At 34.1% G+C, this 19660-nt stretch overlaps 2 long non-coding RNA genes across 2 annotated transcripts in view; one reads left to right on the forward strand and one right to left on the reverse strand.

The window, feature by feature from the left end:
• LOC134757177 (uncharacterized) overlaps window positions 1–19660 on the reverse strand; it is a 144459-nt gene that overhangs the window by 58976 nt on the left and 65823 nt on the right. The gene's annotated exons all lie outside the window — the stretch shown is intronic.
• LOC134757176 (uncharacterized) lies at window positions 1156–16269 on the forward strand. Its single transcript, XR_010130871.1, has 3 exons — window positions 1156–1268; window positions 10078–10147; window positions 16139–16269. It is a non-coding gene; the product is annotated as an uncharacterized lncRNA (long non-coding RNA).

Raw genomic sequence — 19660 nt, forward strand, 5'->3', positions numbered from 1 at the left:
TGGACTTTTAGATTTACACTAGTGGTTTGCCAGGGCCTCTCGGGCGTTTGGCCACAGACTAAAGGCTGCACTGTCGGCCTCCCTGCCTTTCAGATTTTGGGACTTGGACTGAATTCCCATCTCCTCAGCTTGCAGACAGCCTTGTGGGACTTCGCCTTGTGATCATGTGAGTCAATTTGCCCTGATAAACTCCCTATCATCTAACCTATTAGTTCTGTCCCTTTAGAGAACCCTAATTCAGGTACCATCTACAGAATAAGTTACAATTATTAAAGCATCCTCTACACAATTTCTTTGAAGACATGTATTCCTGTCAGTATAAGACCTCAATAGTCATGCTCTAAGCTTTATTACTAGGTCTGTGTCAATGAAAATTTTAATATCTTTTCATTTTGGAGAGTCTTTTCTTATTTCATCACTTTGTTTTGGGTATATAATAAACTTTATGATTATTGCTCTGTTATAGTCATTTTCCCATTACGTTTTTGATTCTGTAGCCAAACTAGCAGCTCCACAATTTGCAAGCATTTATTGATTTTAAGACATCCTGCACCAAAACTCTTTAAATTAAAACTTGTGAAACTGTACTCACCTAAAAATAACATGTCTCCCGCAATACGGTGTTCTATTAGACATAGTGTGGATGAGGCCCATACCTTTCCAGGACTCAGCCATAGATAATCAACTAGTTAACATTCTGTTTGGATTATTTTCCATTTGAAAAACCAGATAACACAATTAACTGCATACTTACATTCAGGATGTTTTATGGGAAAGGGTAATAGGTGTTGATGTATTTTTAATAGCATTTCCATTGGTAGGAGGGAGAAGAATAGTCACAATATCAAATTTGGAGAGATATGTACAAAACGAGCATCAAGTAGGGATGAGGAAAGAAAAAACAATTTTAGTTTTTCTAAACTAAATGCTAAGAATTTCATGCGTAGCAAACTGAATATTTATGTACTCTGAGTATTTATATTAAATGTCTCTTTGGGAAAGAAAAAGGTGCTATGTTAGATGCTTTGGAAGGATATAAACTTGGGTAAGAAAACTCTTTTTCTAAACTCTAGGAATCACTGTTCCAGAGGCTGAGTTCCAAACACAAACAACACAATAGCAATAGAATTCAGCAGGTGAAACTGATACTCTTCACTTAAACCTTGAGATCTGACCAGTCTGCACAGATCAGAAGCATGAAAACGCTAAGAAAACATTTGAGAGTTTAGAGGAAAGGAATATCCCATCCTGTTAAGGAAGAATTCAAGGTAAGAAACATATGATGTGCACTCACCTATGAAAAGCTAGGAATAGTAAAGTGTATCGCAGAGGGAAGAAAATACAGGAGCAAACAGAAAGACAAGACATACTTAGAGAGAGGCAAAATTATTCAATTTAAGAGTGTCAACTGCATAAAGGGGTTACTTACTACAAAATGTAGATAGCATTCACATTATAGGCAGATAATAAAAAACCTTAAATGTTTTAATAGGTTAGAAGTTTTGAAACCTATGTGTAATGCATTCAGCAAGTAGTTGAAGAGTCACGCCTGGCATTTAGACCTGGACCTAGTGATTTGGACATTACTTATGAAGAAATAATTGACACATATACATAACGGTCATGTATCAAGAAAGACAAACATGATGAAAAAAACTAGAGATTGGCTGAGAACAGATTCATGGTTTTTCTCTTTTAAGGTTTGCCTGTTTTATTTAGTTTATCTATGTTTATTTACATGATTTGCCTCTTTTAAAGGACAATAGTAGTGAAGAATAAAAAAAGAAGATGGAAAAAAATAATTATCAGAGAGGTGGAAGAAGGTGACATTAGAGAGCCAAGGAAAGGCATGGCATGGAGAAGACTCAGTTGGAAAAGGGTCAAACACTCCAGAGAGTCATTAGTCATTTCCAAGAAAGCAGTATCTGAAGAGTAATGGGAAAAGAAAGGCAATTGAGTGTGGAAAAGAGAAATCTACAAATGGAAAGTTGTCTCCTTGATATTTGTGTAGTAAATAAAAAGAGAGGGAAATTGAAGAAACAGAAGTATTTTTAGGCTAGAAGATACCTAAGTCTCTTCATAGACAAGTGGAGATAATCTAACGGAGTGAGATTGATGATGCAAGGAAAGGTAATAATTCACAAGGAAAAGAAGAGGGAACATAATAGGAGCATGGGGACATGATCTAGCTCACAGGGTAGGAGGAAGACCCTTTCCTCTGAGAAAGAATCTAAGTATGAAATAATAGTGAAATACACAGATATATTTTAACAAATGGAGAATAGCACATGGCAGAATATAATTTAAATGCTTTTGATTTTAAACACAGGAAATGGATACTTTGTTATCTATGCATGTTGAGAACAAACATAAGTTTGGGTTTTTCAGGCTGTAAACATTTTTGAACTCATTGTGATGGAAAATTTAATGGGAAATTGAACATTTTCTGAGAAATACAAATAATTGTTCCGATGTGGATCTAGTCAAAATTAGTTAACATGCATTTATAGTGGGCTTTATGTGCATAGTTAACAATACTCATACACACAGCTATCCACCTTGGGCACAAAGTATAGGACATAAGAAGTGGAGAATTTTCCAGGTAATGATAATAATAATAGGTCTGGAGAGGTTCATGAAATTAAAGAGATCATAGATTCTATAATGTTAAGGTTTCATTACATGGTTGACTATAATAAAGATTCCAGGTATGCAAACATAGACCAGTGTATTCAACGAATGAGAAGACTAAAGTACATTGTGAGGATGTGAAGCAGATTTCAAAAAAGTGAAAAGAAATGAAGGAAACCTGGGTGCGGTGGCTCACGCCTGTAATCCCAGCACTTTGGGAGGCTGAGGTGCATGGATCACTTGAGGTCAGGAGTTCAAGACAGCCTGGCCAACACAGTGAAAGCCCATCTCTACTAAAAAAATACAAAAATTAGCTGGGCATGGTAGCAAGCACCTGTAATCCCAGCTACTCGGGAGGGTGGCTGAGGTAGCAGAATCGCTTGAATCTGGGAGGCAGAGGTTGCAGTGAGCCAAGATTGCACCACTGCACTCCAGCCTGGGCGACAGAGCAAGACTCTGTCTCAAAAACAAACAAACAAACAAAATGAAGGAAGAGGATAACAAGTAATAATTAGATATTGTAAATACATTTGTTCCTTTGTGTGCCCGGTAAGAGAGCTAGTTTAAAGGTAAGCAAAGGGTCAAAAGGGTGAAATAAAAAAAATTAATCCTGTTAAAACACAAAATATAAAATCAATAAATGACTTGCTGTATTCCAGATGATAGAACTATCTGGGGTATACATATTTAGAGCATACATAAAATGAGGAGCAACTCCCCTCTTGCCAGATACAAAGTATCCTTAGAAAATGGTTAAGTTATGATGCAGGTATCAATTCATTTCTTTGGGTAAAAAAAAATGTGGAAATTTGACTGGTATCAAATGACATACTTGGTAAAATGAGATTGCTCAATTTAAAATTTATTTCCACATCAAAGCCCACTTGAAGTAATACAAAATTGCCTTCCATGACTTATCCCTGTACCCCAAAATCTCCTGCTAAGTGGGAATCCCAGCTTAGATCTTAGTATCCCTGGGGTGTGAAACTGTCCTTCAAATAACATAGAAAAAGCTGCTACTTTGTAAGTTTGAAATAATTGATACATTCCTTGTGATTGTGTAATATTACATTACATGGAAATATTTTGTTTTGAAGTGTTTTGATTTAATTTATAGAGGAAAACACTTAGCATGCATTTTGGAAAGTGTGTCAAGGCAATGAAAGCTTCTTAATAACAGAAATAGTCTCACTGGAAATTGCCTGACAAAGTAAAACATTTTAATGATGTCAACCTTTCTGAAGCCGAACCCAGTCATTGCTAAAATAGATACAATTTGTCTTTTAATTCAGTAATAATTCTAGTCCACTTTAAACTAGTCTTTCATAATTTTAACAATAAAAGGTAGTTTGCTGAATTAATATTATTTTAAAAGAATATTTATCCTTTTTATTGAATTTTTACAGCAAAGAACATCTAACAGTTATCTTTCATAAATTATACAAAATTAGTATTTTACCATTCCAGAATTCACACACATTTTGGTCTCCATTCAAGATACTTGAGAGCAGCATGAAATTAAATTCTTAGTAACAGAAGACTACTTCAAAATGGTGGGGAAGCCAGAAAAAAAAAAAGATAGGCTTGAACAAATTGCATGAAACAACAACTGAGAACAAATTACAGAAAATAATTTAATAAACAACCAGCAGGATATTTTAGTGATGTATCTTGGAAAAAGTAATTTCAGTATACAGAAGATGCACAAAAGATAGCTCAGGTCTAATAAACTTACTGAAAGCTTATATCCCAAATTCCATTTACCAAATTTGGATTCCACATCTAACATTGAGCAAGTGAGTATATAGATATGCAAATAAGAGATTAAGCAGAAGAACTTAAAATTTTATAAGAATTCACTCTTAAAATTGAGAATCTATATTTATTTAATCATACAGCAAATATTAATTTAGTGTCATCATGCTGGTATGGAACCTACAAAACTTAATAAGCCATGAATTGCTCACTGTTTAGTAAAGGAAAAAGACAAAGAAAAAAACAAATAAGTATAATTTAAATTTCTGTTTAGATTCCTGTTTTTTATTTGTCATGTTTATACTTACTTATGTAAAGAAATATGGTACAGTGTGAAAGTAAAATACTAGGTTTGTATAAAACAATGTAGTTATTACATAAATAGACTTCCACTGCTAACAACCTGAACTCAACTCCCAGCTCCATCAGTAACTAGTTGTTAAGTTACTTTAGGTTTCTCATCTGTAAATAGTATAATTCTTCCCTCAAAGAGTTGTTGTAATGAAGGTTGAGATAATGCATCAACCATCTATTAAAGTGCATTTGTTATTTAATAATCATGTGATAAATGTTGCTTAAATAATTATCATTATTTGTAGTATAGGTAACAGCTTTACATATGAGAAAACCATTAATTCTCTGATAGAGGCAGAGAAGGTATGACAGTGGAGATAATCTGTGAATTATACTACAAAGGAGGAATAAGAGTTTGCCAAACAAATTATGGAGGTGTTAGCGTACAAAATGTAGATGTAGAAAAATAAGACGTCATGTGTGGTGACATTTTTCTTAGCCTCTTTCTTCCTATCTACTTTTAAAAACTGGAGTTCCTCAAAATAAAATCCTGGATCCTCCTCTGTTATTTTTCTACATTCTTTCTAGGACACGTCAATTATTCCCTTGGTCATAAATGCCATCTAAATGCTGATTATTGCCAAATCGTGGTTTTGTTTGTTTGTTTGTTGGAGTGCAGTGGCGCGATCTCGGCTCACTCCAACCTCCGCCTCCCAGGTTCAAGCGATTCTCCTGCCTCAGCCTCCTGAGTAACGGATTACAGGCACGTGCCATCACACCCAGCTAATTTTGTTTTTGTATTTTTAGTAGACATGGGGTTTCACCGTGTTAGGCAGGATGGTCTCAATCTCCTGACCTCGTGATCTACCTGCCTAAGTCTCCCAATGTGCTGGGATTACAGGCGTGAGCCACCACGCCTGGCCTCAAATTGGTATTTCTAATTCAAATGTTTTTTTTGTATTCTAGTATCAAGAAATATATAACTTCCAACCATTCATTTCATTAACTGGCATCAATGTCCACACAGTGGCTCAAATCAGGGACTTGGTAATCATCATTTACCTATTCTCTGAGGCCATATATCAGCAAATCATTTTGATAACTCATTTTATCTCCAAAATATGTCTCCACTTGCTACTACCTCTTCCAATCTACTTCGATAGTTTACTTGTTTCCACTCTTGTTTTCTTCCAGTCCTTCCACAAAGAAGCAGTTATCTTTTTTTTTTTTTAATACCTTAAGTTCTGGGATACACGTGCAGAATGTGCAGGTTTGTTACATAGGTATACATGTGCCGTGGTGGATTGCTGCACCCATCAACCCGTCATGTAGTATTTTTCCTAATGCTATCCCTCCCCTAGCACCCCACCCATCTACAGGCCCTGGAGTGTGATGTTCCCCTCCCTGTGTCCATGTGTTCTCATTGTTAAACTCCCACTTATGAGTGAGAACATGCGGTGTTTGGTTTTCTGTTCCTGTGTCAGTTTGCTGAGAATGATGGTTCCCAGCTTCATCCATGTCCCTGCAAAGGACATGAACTCATCCTTTTTTATGGCTGCATAGTATTCCATGGTGTATATTTGCCACATTTTCTTTATCCAGTCTATCATTGATGGGCATTTAGGTTGGTTCCAAGTCTTTGCTATTGTGAATGGTGCTGCAATAAATGTATGTGTGCATGTGTCTTTATAGTAGAATGATTTATAATCCTTTGGGTATATGCCCAGTAATGGGACTGCTGGGTCAAATGGTATTTCTAGTTCTAGATCCTTGAGGAATTGCCACACTGTCTTCCACAATGGCTGAACATATTTACACTCCCACCAACTGTATAAAAGGGTTCGTATTTCTCTGCATCCTCTCCAGCATCTGTTGTTTCCCAGCTTTTTTTCCTTTTTTTTTTTTTTTTGGAGGAGGGGATGGAGTCTCACTCTGTTGCCCAAGCTAGAGTGCAGTGGTGTGATCCCGGCTCACTGCAAGCTCTACCTCCCAGGTTCATGCTGTTCTCCTGCCTCAGCCTCCCAAGTAGCTAGGACTACAGGCGCCCACCACCATCCCCGGCTAATTTTTTGCATTTTTAGTCGGGACGGAGTTTCACCGTGTTAGCCAGGATGGTCTCGATTTCATGACCTCGTGATCCGTCCACCCCAGCCTCCCAAAGTGCTGGGATTACAGGCATGAGCCACCACACCTGGCCTGTTTCCTGACTTTTTAATGATCACCATTCGAACTGGCATGAGATGGGATCTCATTGTGGTTTTGATTTGCATTTATCTAATGATCAGTGATGATGAGCCTTTTTTCCTATTTTTTTGGCCACATAAATGTCTTCTTTTGAGAAATGTCTGTTCATAGCCACTTTTTTATGGGGTTGTTTGTTTTTTTCTTGTTAATTTGTTTAAGTTCCTTGATTATGGATATTAGCTCTTTGTCAGATGGATAGATTGCAAAAATTTTCTTCCGTTCTGTAGGTCGCTGTTCACTCTGATGACAGTTTCTTTTGCTGTGCAGAAGCCCTCTCTCACCACTCGTATTCAGCATAGTATTGGAAGTTATGGCCAGGACAATCAGGCAAGAGAAAGAAATACAGGGGTATTCAAATAGGAAAAGAAGAAATCAAATTGTCACTGTTCACAGATGACATGATTGTATATTTACAAAACCTTGTTGTCTCAGCGCAAAATCTCCTTAAGCTGATAAGTAACTTCAGCAAAGTCTCAGGATACAAAATCATGGTGCAAAAATCACAAGCACTCCTCTACACCAATAATAGACAATCAGAGAACCAAATCATGAGTGAACTCCCATTCACAATTTCTACAAAGAGAATAAAATATCTAGGATTCCAACTTACAAGGGATGTGAAGGACCTCTTCAAGGAGAACTACAAACCACTGCTCAACGAAATAAAAGAGGACACAAACAAATGGAAAAACATTCCATGCTCATGGATAGGAAGAATCAATATTGTGAACATGGCCATACTACCCAAAGTAATTTACAGATTCAATGCTATCCCCATCAAGCCACCATTGACTTTCTTGACAGAATTAGAGAAAACTATTTTAAATTTGATATGGAACCAAATAAAAGCTCACATAGCCAAGACAATCCTAAGCGAAAAGAACAAAGCTGGAGACATCACTCTACGTGACTTCAAACTATACTACAAGGCTGCAGTAATCAAAACAGCATGGTACTGGTACTAAAACAGAGAGATAGACAAATGGAACAGAACAGAGGCCTCAGAAATAACACCACACATCTACAACGATCTGTCTTTGACAAACCTGACAAAAGCAAGCAATGAGGAAAGGATTCTCTATTTAACAAATGATGTTGAGACAACCGGGTGGCCATATGTAGAAAGCTGAAACTGGATCCCTTCATTACACCTTATACAAAAATTAACTCAAGATGGATTAAAGACTTAAAAGACCTAAAACCATAAAAACCCTAGAAGAAAACCTAGGCAATACCATTCAGGTCATAGGCATGGGCAAAGACTTCATGACGAAAACACCAAAAGCAATGGCAACAAAAGCCAAAATAGACAAATGAGATCTAACTAAACTAAAGAAGTAGTTATCTTCTATAAACACAAATTGTTTTGTGTCATATCCATTCTTAAAAATTGTAGCTGGTAAAATAATCAGTACTAGTTACCAGACTAAGATCCAGAAAGATCTATTTCCTGCCTAATTTTCCAAACATAGTTATTTCTCATAAAAGTTCAATGCACATTGGCTGTCTTTAAGTTTTGTGAAACAGGCAAGAGCTTTCCCATCCCAGTGATGTTCTCCTGGAATTCCTTGTACACAGTCTTCACCAGAGTAGGGCCTTCTCAGTCTACAAGGTTCTATTTAAAATATATCAAGTCAAAGGAGACCAGAAATGAATCCATGCATTTATACTCAACTGATTTCAACAAAGGTGCCAAAAACACACAATGAGGAGAGGACAATCTCTTCAATGAATAGTGAATATCTACATGCAGAAAAATGAAATTATACCCTTATCTCTTACCATACAGAAAAATCAATTCAAAATAGAATAAAGGCTGAAATTTAAGACACAAAACTATTAAACTTCTAGAAGAAAACTTAGGGGAAAACGTCAATGACATTGGTCTGGGCGGTTTTTGAATATGACCCCAAAAGCACAGACAACAAAAGAAAAAATAGAGAAATGGAATTACATCCAATTAAAAATCTGCAAAACAAAGGAAATGATCAACAGAATGAAGAGACAACTCATACAATATAACAAAATATTTGCAAACTATACGTCTTAAAAGGAGTTAATATCCAAAACATATAAGGAACTCTACTCAATAACAAGAAAAGACATAAGCTTATTTTAAATGGGAAAATGACCTGAATAGACATTTCTCAATAGAAGACATAAAAATGGCCAAAAAGTATATGAAAAAATGGTCAACATCACTAATCAGAGAAATAAAAATTTAAACCACAATGAGATATTACTTCACCCATGTTAGAATGTCTATCATATAAAATACAAAATATAACAAGTGTTGGTGAAAAGGTGGAGAAAAGGATATTCCCATTGGATGGAAATGTAAATTAGAGCAGCCATTATGAAAAACAGTATGGAGGTTCCTCAAACAATTAAAAATATGGCTACAATATGACATAGGTATCCCACTACCGGGTATATAGCCAAAGAAAATGAAATCTTATCAGAGATATCTGCATTTCCATGTTTATGATAGAATTATTTACAGTAGCCAAAATATGGAAACAGCTTGTCCCCATCAACCAATGAATAGATACAGAAAAGTGGTATATACATATATACATAATGGAATACTATTCAGCCATAAAGAAGAAGGAAATGTTGTCATTTGTGAACACCTGGATGAGTCTAGAGGACACTGTGTTAAGCAAAATAGGCACAGAAGGACAAATACCACATGATTTCACTCATACGTGGAATCTAAACAAGTTGACCTTATAGAAGTAGAGAGTAGAATACTGGCTACCAGAAGCTAGGGCAGTGGCAGAGGAGAGAGCTAAGAAGATGTTTGTCAAAGGAATCAAAATTTCAGTTAGACAAGAGAAATAAGTCCAAGAAATCTGTCGTACTAAGTGACTATAATTAATAATGATATATTGTATTATTGAAAAATGCTGAGAGTGGGTATTAAGTGATCAGACCACAAAGAAATAGTATCTATGTGAAGTAATTCATATGTTAAATTAGCTATATTTAGTCATTCTACAATATATATACTTCAAAACAATCTTGTTGTACATAATAAATACATACAATTTTATCTGTCAATTTAAAATAAAAGAAAATATACCTATTCAGAGTAGACTTATTCAGCCACTTTAAGTATCTACCACTTCCAATTTTTTTCTTTTATTACAGCTGATTTACAGAGATAGACTGCAGAAGGGCAAGAGTGAAAGCAGAAAATATTGCTAGTATATAACTCCAGGTAAGAAGTATCTTCTGTGTGTCCTTATGTCTATATGCGTTATATGTATGTGACAATAGTTGGTAAAAAAAAAAAAAAAAAAAAAAAGAAAGAAAAAAAAGTTCTTAATTGTTGGTAAAATTTTAAAAAAGAAGGAATAGTCACTTTCACTAGGCTGATAGCAATGTGTATTCAGAGAAATGAATGGGTTTGAGCTATTTGCTGGGGAATAGAACAAATAGGAATCGCTGATGGATAGAATGTGAAATTAAGAGAAAATAAAGAATGAAGAATTGCTCCAAAGATTTTTTTACTGGAGCTACCAAATTGAAGGTAGTGTCAAAACAGGGAGTGACATTAATTTGAAGGGAAGATATAAAGATTTTCATTTTGTACATGTAAAGTTTGATATGCATTTTACATATACATATGGATATATCAAATTTATGATTAAAGTATTTGTTTGAAGTCTATGTGTGATATTTGAAATAAATATAAATTTGATTCTTATCAGCATAGAGATACAGGATTAAAGCCATTGCATTAGAGAAAATACTCTGGGGGAAAATTTTATCATAAGCATAATTAACACTTATAAAACACATGTTAAGTCACAGGCACTGTTCTCAGCATTTTGTTCATATTTTCTCATTTAATACAATAACTCTATAAAGTATGTGGTATTATTACCCTTATTTTACAGATAATAAAACCAAAACACAAAAGTGTTAAGAGACTTGCCCACAGTCACATAGCTAGTAAGTGGTAAGGCTGGAATTTGAATGCCAGATGTCTTCTCCAAAGTGCAAGGATAGAGAAGTCCCAGGATGAAACTAACAAACAGTTGAGAAATCAAAGTCACCAAACACTTAAAAAGTGGTGGAGGAGCTAGCAAAAAATAATGATAAAGGGTGAAAAAAAGGAAAATCAGAACAAAGTAGTGTCACAGAGGGATGACTTTTTTTGTTTCAAAGTATAGGTTATCCACATTAAATTCTGCTGAAAGATAAAGTACAGACTATGAAGTGACCCCTGAATCTAACAACACAGAGAACATTGGGCTGCAATTTCAGTGGAGAAGTGGGAACAGAGAGTTTCTAAAAGTCGAGTATTTGAAGACAAGGCTATTGCATAGACAGTTACTTTGTGATGCTAATGCATTTGACACATGTAGAAGAAATAAAAGAATAAATAAATGTAAGAATGTAGTTTGATAATATGGAAGCACAGAAAGAGGGAACATTTAAAAAATGAAATTAGAGAGATACTAGGTACCATATCACAAAGGTCTCTTTGTGATTCTCTTTCATGATCTCTTCATGAAAATAACTGCAGTAATTTCTATTTTGTGAGCAAATGTCTCAATTTATTATTTCAGAATGACATACCAACCCTGCAAGGAAATCAGATCTTCATTTCTAAAGTATTTCATGGGAATATGTAATAGATAATATTTATAAATTTTAATCTCTCATCCTTGCAAATCAGAAGTTTAGTAAGAACAGATAATTAGTAAATCTTCATGTGTAGATTTTTAAAAATTAACTTTACATATAGTAAAATGCACAGATATTAAATATATCTTCTGTAGCTTTTGATTTATTATATTATGGTGTCAGAGATATTAAGTAATTCAAACTGGGATCAATCTAGTATCTATTCAAAAGTACTTCTCAACTATGAATCTTCCTCTCTGACCTCCTCACAAAATGAGAAAGAAAAAAAGTTACCAAATTTGGGAATAGAATGATTAGCTTTTGAAATCTGCAAGTGCTATACAAATGTAAGGTACTAAGATAAACTATATCTTAACCAGTTTTATAGTAAAATTCTTTCCAGGGAAATTATGCAAAAACCACATGAATAAACTGGATGTATATATGTAAAACTTTTATGAAAGCATCTGAAAGTGACAAATATCTCAGCAGGAAATAAAATAGTTAGAAATTCCAAGAAAGATAGAAAAATTTACAGTATTTATTGATGCATTCTAATGAAAATGTAATGTCTTCTTACTATTGAACCATTTTTAAAGGTCTTCTTGCCTGACCATTACTTTGCTATTTCTCCTCTCTTTGAACTTAAATGGTGGACTATGAGACTGACATGTTTCCAATGACTTCACCCCTGTTGTGCAATGATTAATCATCATGAATACAAGTTAAGATCAAGCCATGGGAAACTTGTCTTCTTCCATCTAATTTGATTAATGAGTTTTATGGCTGAGATGCATTGTGAAGAAAAAGGTAAAAGTACTCGAGGCAAAGTACGATTGTGGCACATCTCACATAAATTGTTAGGGAAATAAAAGCCATCTTGAACATAAAAATTCTATAGTTACAAAGTGACAAAATCACCTTTCCAAGGTAGTTATATACAATTACAAAAGATTGCAATAACCTCTATACCTGGAAAATAAAAGCTAATTAATCCTCTACTATGTATTATCTCGTTGATAGCTACCAACATACTCTAGTAGTCAGTGAGAGACTCATGCTTCCTTAAATTAATTCCTTTAAAAGCCCAATAGCATCAATCTTTCAGAAGTAATTAAGGTTGTTTGAATATTGACGTTGTCAGTCATAAAGCAATGCAGTTCCTTACTTAAGTAACAGAATTGCATTTATAACATTTAATTAGAGAATGGCCCATGACAGCTTTTTGGACTTTAATGATTCAGTGAAAAATGTAATAATCTCTTAACAAGTCAATTGAAAGTAAAGAGCAGCTTTGTCAATTTTTAAAATATCAATGCAGAACTACGAATAAGGTAAATTATTTTTGTTATGTTATGGACAAAATCCTTATTAGCACTAGGACTTACTCACTGTTTAAAATTAGCCCTGTTTTAAAACTCACTGTTTTAAAATTAAAACAACAATTAGCCCCAATTTTTAGGGATCAGATATGTTTCTGACCTAATGTTTGCATATTTGCAAACCTTTGTTTGCATATTTCTTTTAATCTATTGCTTATTGAAGCTCTTTTGGCATTTAATTCTGCTATAAGTATTCTTCCTCAAGTTTCTTTATTTTTAAATTTTTAATCGATGTTTATAGATTTCAAAATTCAACATTTTACTGTCATCATTCACAAACATCTTTTCTGATCTAACTTACATAGGAACAAAATGGAGAAGACGAGATATTACTGGTCCCTGATACAGTCTCTCTTAGTTATTAGATTCTAATATAATTCTGTCCAGATATAATGACCACTGTATTACTTTTCTAGTACTGCCACAACAAATTACTACAAACCTGGATCACTCATAGCAACAGAAATTTATTGTCTACCAATTCTGGAGGCTAAAAGTCCAAAATCAAGGTGTTGGCCCATGCCCTCTTCAAAGGCTTTAGGGCACAATCCTGCCTTGCCTCTTTCTAGCTTCTGGTGCAACCCGTAGCATTCCTTAGATTACAGAAGCATCACTCTTGTCTTTCCCTCTGTAGTCACGTGGTGTTCTCCTTGTGTCTATGACAAATTTCCTCTTCTTACAAGGAGACCAGTCATTGGATTAGGGCTCATTCCAATCCAGTATGACCTCAACTTGATTACATCTGCAATGACCTTATGCTCAATTAAGGTCACATTTATAAGTGCTGGGGTTCAGGATTTGAATATATCTTTTTGTGGGACACAATTCAATGCATAACTACCTACAGTAACCAGTTTTAAAATCTAATTATTTCTCATCACTGCAAATCATTACCTTAAACATTATTTATTAATAAGTTGATTTATATACTTTTACTAAAATATTAATTTAAAAAATGGTAACTGGTCCAGTGTATTTTGTGGAAGAAAGCTCCATAACAAAATTTTTAGTCAGTTTTATAGCTTCAATGAACACAAACCTTGGACATTTTATAATTTCTTATTAACATGGCATTGAAAAGTAACTATAGGCTGGTCCAAAGCTGGTGATTTATCTCAGTTGAATGTTCACAGTTAGTTACAGATTAAATTCTTTGTTCTACTCTTTCCTCCTTCTCACTACTACACTTGAGAAGTCTTAATGTTTTATAAATAAGTATACTAGGAAAATGAACAAGCGAACTACCATTTGTTTTATATGTTTTATATTTAGCAGTTAAAGGTATTTTCTATTTTTATATACTTTATCTCAGATAAAATTTAGACATGAGCCCAAAGCTTTAAATCTTTAGCACAATAGAAAATTTCACTATAACATCTGTTTAAAAGCAGATTGTATCTATGCATATGTAAAATTAATTAGTAAAAACCTTACATAATTTATAATTACATATAACTATATATACAATTATATATTATACATAATTTTAAAAGCAAGGAAAAAGATTAGATCATAGGGGAAATAAATGTACAAAAAATAAAGTTTATGAAACTTGAAATATATTTGGGATGTTAATCATTTCTTTGAACCAATTTTCTGATGTGCTATTAATTTTGGTCTGAGCTTTGTGACAGCCAATGCAAAGAAAGAAACTATACAGTGGATATTTTTTAACAAGCAATTATTTAGAAAATGTATATTTATTTCTGGTAGCAAGATTTGGGAACCAGTTCCCATGCTGGTGATCATAAACTTTAAAATTATGATAGAATAAACATAACTATAACTTTTCTACAGGTGTTACAATTATAATATCAAAGTAAGACCTTTTGCAGGAGTTTTAAAAAATAATTGAGCTTAATTCAGATGACTGTGACCAAAAGATTTCAATCCACACAGAAATCTCTCTAAAAGACTGGCATAATTAAAAGACAAAATTTAAAGTATTTGTAAATGGTTGGAGGGTGTAAATATTAAACATTTAAATGTTCAAATATATTTTTCATGGAAATACTCTTTAGATAAGTTTTGAAAGGCATAGAATTCTATTCTATCTTGCAAATGAAATCCTGTCTATATGATTTAATAGGACCTATTTTTACCAAAGTTGAAAGGACATTTCATCAAATAATAAAGATCTACAATTGAATACAGGTTAAATATCCTTTATCTGAAATGTTTGGGCCCAGAAGTGGTTCCGATTTTTATTTGTTTCAGATTTTGGAATATTTACATATGCATAATTAGATATTTTAGGAATGGAATTCAAGGGGAACACAAAATTCATCTATGTTTCATATACACCTCATATTCTTAGCCTGAAGGTAAATCTATACAATATTCTTCTTCTTAATAATTTTGTGTATGAAAAATGTGTTGACTGAGTTTTCAGTGTGACCTGTCACATAAAGTCAGGTGTGGAATCTTCCACTTGCAGCATCATGTCAGCACTCAAAAATTTTTAACAGGCCACCCTATAAATAGTAAGGAAAAAGATAATAATCAATACAGAACATATACAAATTTTGTGAACAGGAAATTAGCAAAAGAGTCAACATAAATGACAAATAAATATATGAAAGATGATCAAACCCATAGTAAACAGGAAAATATGAAATAAAACCATAAAGAGGACCTCTCTTAACCTAAAATCAGGTTGGCAGGAATTAAAACAATGATTTCGTTCAGTTTGGCTAAAAGATGGGGAAATGAGTACAGTATTACACTAAGTGTGAGAGCATAAATTGAAAGTTCCATTTGGGAGACTCTGTATCACCCAGCAAACTTTTTTATTCTCCCTAAAGAAAAGACCATACTTATATACAAGAGGATGTATATGAGGATGTTCACTGTAGCATTGAAATGGTTCGGCTGTGTCCCCATCCAAATCTCATCTTGAATTGTAGTTCCCATAATCCCCACGTGTCATGGGAAGGACCCAGTGAGAGGTAATTGAATCATGGGGGTGGTTACCTCCATGCTGTTCCTGTAATAGTGAGTGAGTACTCATAAGATCTGATGGTTTTATAAAGGGTTTTTCCCCCTTTTACTTGTCACTTCTCTCTCCTGCCACCATGTGAAGGACATATTTACTTCCCCTTCCACCATGATTGTAAGTTTCCTGAGGCCTCCCCAGCCATGTGGAACAGTGAGTCAATTAAACCTCTTTTTTTAAATACATTTCTCTGTCTCAGGTATTTCTTCACAGCAGGATGAGAATGAACGAATACAAGCATTGTAGCACAAAATTGCAAAAAACCTAACTATTCATCAAGATGGGTATGGCAAATAAATGATCACCTATCCATATTATGAAACACCGTGCACCAGTCAAAAAGAATGAAGTAGAACCATGTCATGTGCATTAATAAGAAACATTTCCAAGACATATTTTTGAGTAAAATTACCAGGTTGGTTACAAATTATTTAATGTTAGAGGTTATTTACCATTTTTGTTTGTGGCACTGTATTTCCTAAATTTTTTTTTTTAATTTCTGGAAGTAAATACTGAGCGGTTTGCAAGTTAAGACTTCTACAAATATGTTATAATTAAGATCTTATAGACAGCATATAGAAAAATGTTTATCTTCCTGTTGTTCACAGAAGAGAGTTATTTATCCAGCTGATACAAAAGAAACATTAATTTGTATGACATGACTTAAAGAGAAGGGATGGAAGAATGTGAAATTAGTTTATCCCACTAGGACATCTGCCATTAAGCTTCTTACCAACACCCGCTCACACCATAGTAAAAGGTTGTATATAAGCATGGGCTAAAGGTTTATACCGTGTCCTTGCAGTTTATTCCAAAGGCACTTCCAGTCTGTGGACTCAAAGTTAAAAAAAAAAAGGTGTGAACAAATTTATCTTGTTCTAGTAGATTTGTTCAGAAAATGATAGAGGATAAAAAGTATCAATAATAGGATAAGTGTGCCAAAAGCCTGCCTATGGTTGGTTACAGTATATAAATACCCAAGGAGTTTGGCCTGTAAGTAGCAGGCTTTAGAGATGAAAAGTCTAAAAAGCTACTGTGAGAGAAATGTAATCTTTCACTATTGGGGAAATTTCCTCAAGAGAAAAAAAGATGAGCAGCAGAAAAGCACATTATTCCTGAGTAAATCCATACATACCGATGACAGAAAAAATAGGATGCGGCCCCGTCTCCAAGACCGTAATCAGATATGTCACTAATGCCTTTGATACTTTATGAGGAGCTTTAGGTTTATAGTAATGAAATTTATATGATCCCCATTTGCTATGAAGTTAGTCAGAAAAATGCCTTTGTCACAGAGGATTTCTCACAGGGGATTTGAAAGAAAAGTATTCTAATTAACACTAGTGGTATCATAAACACCAAGTAGAACAGCTTTAACTAAAACTATATGTATAATCACAGACCCTCCCACCAACAGTGAAAAGTATAGCCAAGTAAAATGAGGAATTGTACAAATAAAATAAAACATAAAGTTTTTAAGCATTAAATAATGTAGCTATTTCAAAATCACACAAGTATACTTACTTTACTTCTAATATGCTTTACTTAAGTTTGAAGGCATGATTTTCTCTTTCTACTCAATTCCCGTTAATGAGTGAAGTTTGTCTAAGTGCTTCACACAGAAAGTGTCAAAATCAAGAAGAATCTGAGGATATCTTCAATAATAGAGATAACTCTATATTGATACAGCAAACAGGAACTGAAGACTGGCCTAAGTTTACACAGCTAAGACATGTTTATATCAGGATTCAAACCTGATCAACCTGGGTCTAAAGCCTGTGTTCTTCAACAAGTACAGAGGTGCTAAGAGTGGTTTTTGTTGTTGATTTTTGTGTTTTTGTTTTTGTTTTTCTGACACAGAACCTCGCTCTGTCGCCCAGGCTGGAGTGCAGTGGCACGACTTGGCTCACTGCAACCTCTGCCTCCCGGGTTCAAGCAATTCTCCTGCCTCAGCCTCCCGAGTAGCTGAGATTACAGGCATTCACCACCATGCTCAGCTAATTTTGTATTTTTAGTAGAGATGGGGTTTCACCATATTGGCCAGGCTGGTCTCAACCTCCTGACCTCGTGATCTGCCCGCCTCAGCCTCCTAAAGTGCTGGGGTTACAGGCGTGAGCCACCACGCCTGGCCCAGGAGTGGTTTTAAAATAAAGTGTCTCTGAAAAACATTCAATTCAAACTTGGTCTTTCTTGCAAATGCTTTGAGAAATTTATAATACAAATATTTATTGGTCACACCCTCAGCCAATTTTTCCTAGATACTGAAGATACATCAGCAGCTACATTTTTTAAAAGAATTGAAACATCCAATTTAGGTTACAGAACAATTTTGACTGGATACAAAGCAGTCCTATGCAAACACTTTTTATGTAGGAAAGATGCTGTTGACTTTTATTTAAAAAAAAAAAAAAGAAAAAGAAAGAAAACTGTTAGCCATACTAAGCAGGTATGCACAACAACGTGATTGCTTTGTAAGCTTGCATTGGCAACATAATTAATATTTAGTGCTTTAAGGAAAATATATCCAATTAAAATGAGATTCACAGTATTCCAATCAAGAAGGAAAATTAAATTAAAAGACAGAAAGCATAATATATGTTGTCATTTCCTGAAGTTTAGTAGAACTTTCCCATTTTTTTTCAGTTTCACTTTTTAATCCTGAAGGCATTACTTCAGTGTGTATACATTTATGCTAATCATATACCACAGCCATGGGTTCTTCTATCAATATGAAATGTTTTGTACTTGCTGTTTTTGTGCATCTTGTATTGTTATGTGCAATATACAAAATAATGTGTCTAACTATGCCATTTATGCTTTTGAAAGAAAAAGCAAATTACTTACTGAAGAGAATGGCATTTGCATGCATGTGTGTCAGCTTTCAAGCCATTTCCTTCTACAAAATATTGCTTTCTACACTTAGAAAATGCATCCATCCATCAGTTACAAACCATTTCAAAGCACTTTATGAATCTACAGAGCAAAATGTACTTATCTTACATTGGCAGTGTCCCCAGCTGTTACAAAATTGCTATTGTCCTAATACTTACAAGGCAATTTTAGCATCAGTTAATAATTTTACAGGATAGATAACTTCTAAAGCATTATAAAATGACAGACATTAAACAATAGCAACTTAGCATTTTTTGAAACAGTTCATGACAGCTTAAAAACTAAAGTGATTTTAATGTATAGTCTATGCAGTTTTAGTTTCTCATTGACAATTCCTTTAGAAGATAAAAATGTGAAAATCCTTTTAAATAGTGGGTAAAAGAATAAAACAAATTTATCTTTAAAAGATATTCAGTAAAAATCTCAATTAGGAATAATGTTTCAAATCTTCCTGTACAGCTAGTAGGTGACAAGAATTTGAATTTATTTAGGCAGAAAAAAAAAGTGATGGTATCATTTAATGGTGGGGTACCACAAAATAAAAAGGCATATCTATTCATTAAAGCTAATACAAAAAGAAAAATACAGTGAATAGCATTTTATATAAATCAGTATGCATTATTTCTTCCTAAACACTGTTTTCTATCAATCTTAGTTTAAAAGCTTCAGTTAAAGGAAATATCTGGGTAAATGTAACACATATGTTCTCTCTTACTCCCTTTGTTTAAGTTGTTGGGATAGCCACACAACAAATTTTTGGCTTGATACTTTACCACTCACCTTTGATAGCGAATGCCTTGATGGTACACAAAGAAAAACAGCTCTAAAC

The sequence above is a fragment of the Gorilla gorilla genome, chromosome 15 (assembly GCF_029281585.2).
Source record: "Gorilla gorilla gorilla isolate KB3781 chromosome 15, NHGRI_mGorGor1-v2.1_pri, whole genome shotgun sequence".
In the NCBI taxonomy this organism is placed as follows: Eukaryota; Metazoa; Chordata; class Mammalia; order Primates; family Hominidae; genus Gorilla; species Gorilla gorilla.